Here is a 2,399-nt window from a genome sequence, read left to right on the forward strand (position 1 = left end):
CTGACACCGGAAGTTGGATTTAATCCAAAATTATAATATTTATTGAATTTCATTCTAAAACCGTACTATAATTTATACATTAAAAATATATGAGATTGGAATGGTACAACAAATACATTTTCTGTTTTCCACCATCATTAAAATAATAATAGTAATTTATTATATAAAAATAAAAATAACTTAAGGTTATCCTTTTTTGAAATTAACCAAGAGCTGGAGATTTCAGAAAATTAAATAGAGCCAGAGGTCAATACAAAATTAGATGTTATATTTTACTTTTAGAATATAACTTAAAATTTGTAATTCCAACCTTTTTCCTCTCTTCTAATTAAATTTATCAATTTACGTTAACTACTTTTCGATTTTTCAACTGATTAACCAAAATTACACTATGCAGGTAAACATTACAGTAACTACATTTTAATTATGCAATTATCAGGATATCAGTGGACTAAATATATGGAAAATCATATAAAATATGACATCAGTTACAGCATAGGAATACAAATATTAAAAACTACGATAAATACTTTATGAAGTAAGATCAATTTAAGAATACCGAAACTGACAACTACATGCAGGAAGAATAACCACATTTCACTGAACAATATTATGTGCACGTAATTTTTCATGGTACTTAGTTTCAGCCAGATTTCTTTTAAAATGTTGAAAACAAAAGCGGTGACACCGTGAAAATGAATGAAATTATTGGCAGCGACAGCGGAACGAAAAATAAAATAAGAGACTGCACGATAGTTTTATTATATTATATGAAGGATTTAGATAGCGACTGGCGAGAATAGCACAGCATCAGATTCTCTTGCTCAGAGAATCACGTTTTATTGAAACATAGATAGAGAAGATATGAGATATTCGATGCGTATCGCGCAGTTGGGCACTAGAGATTGACATAACTAGAAGCTGTACTGCTCGTAGCGGATGAAACAGTCAGTTAGCTGAACTCGAGCACCGATGGCGTTGCCGCAAATGTTCCAGATGCGGCCCCCAAGGTTTTTAAGGCAAGCGGTGCAATCAGACTGAGAGATTCCCTGATTGCAAACCCCACGCCCATAGGCGGTGGGTGAGCCTGCGCGCGATGCTTTGTAGTCGTAACCGCTGAAGGCAGTGTTTCCCTCTAGATCTACGAGGAGGGATCCGAGAGTACTATAAAAGGGACTTCCGCTTGGGATCTTCTGCGTGTTACACGCAGACGATACGAAGTTTGTATTGGGCGTGCCTACAGCACTGCCCACAACCAGTGCAGCTACTACCATGACTGCCAATGCAAAAGCAAATGAGTACCTCATCTCGAATGATATATATAACCTCTACAATGGGAAATGTGATTATCAATGTGTTGAGGCAGCCTCCATTTATAGGCCTCCCTGTGGGTAGAGTTATGGATAACTCATGTGTGTTGGACGTCGGTAGATGGTCCCGAAATGCACGACTCATTCTAGCCGGCTGGCCGCCTGTCCTGACTAGACTGTTGTCCCCATCATGAGTGGAGTGGGCGCAAATTGTAATCCATGTGGGTCACACACGACGACCACCGCATCATCCACCCCCTAGTCGTTCACATGTACATTCTCATAACACCACCGTGTGACTAAAGATATGAAAAATAATTAAAGATGATGTGACAAGTTATTTAATAAAACTAATGGGCTAATACGCGTCCCATTTCTATCTTTTCAGAATTATTAAAATTTTAAGTGGTTGGTTGGTGTCCGTTTTCAATTAATTTTGTAGAGAAAGTACATATTCTAGAGAATGGGTTTTCTCACTATCTCTCCATTTAAAACTTATATCCTTGTACCATAACAAGTCCTCTATAAAATTGAAACTTACTCCCATACAAAAATGTAGATTGTTGTTACGATGATATGGAATGCATAGCTAAAACATACAACAATTCGAAAATAGAGACAAAATGTTTACATAAAACACATTATACCAGAAATCATGACAAGAATCGATCGACTTGTCCATTGCAAAATGCCAGAGTCAAAAAAAATCAAACAACTGAAGTGGTCTTCCATATATGATTCCACAACTTGTCCTCCATATATGATTCTCAAAACTTTCTCAAAGGTAAGAGCATTCCTAGATCATAAAATTTACAAAATAATAAAGAAAGCCAAATTTGTCTTATCGGTTTGATGATCCATTCTCCCCCTACCAAGGCAAGTGACAATGTTTGTGTTGAAGAGTTTATCAAGTGTAGAACACATGTCAAGACCTATGTCGCAAAGCTACAATGGATGAAAAGGTAATAGATGTCCTCTCAAGAGCAAAGGCAAAGGATGCATCCTTGTGAGCCCTCATTCTGAGAATATGGTTTTGTATTACCAACCACTAAAAACACTTGAGTTTAAGAGGAAAATTCCCTTTTCAGG

At 36.7% G+C, this 2,399-nt stretch overlaps 1 pseudogene; it reads right to left on the reverse strand.

Annotated features, from left to right (window-relative positions):
• Window positions 1-696: 696 nt before the first annotated feature.
• On the reverse strand, window positions 697-1,326 carry LOC149176606 (antifungal protein ginkbilobin-like protein pseudogene; annotated as a pseudogene).
• Window positions 1,327-2,399: the final 1,073 nt, after the last annotated feature.

This window comes from Pinus tabuliformis, chromosome 4_1 (assembly GCF_031772625.1).
Source record: "Pinus tabuliformis cultivar Carrire ecotype Pingquan chromosome 4_1, CPIR1, whole genome shotgun sequence".
In the NCBI taxonomy this organism is placed as follows: Eukaryota; Viridiplantae; Streptophyta; class Pinopsida; order Pinales; family Pinaceae; genus Pinus; species Pinus tabuliformis.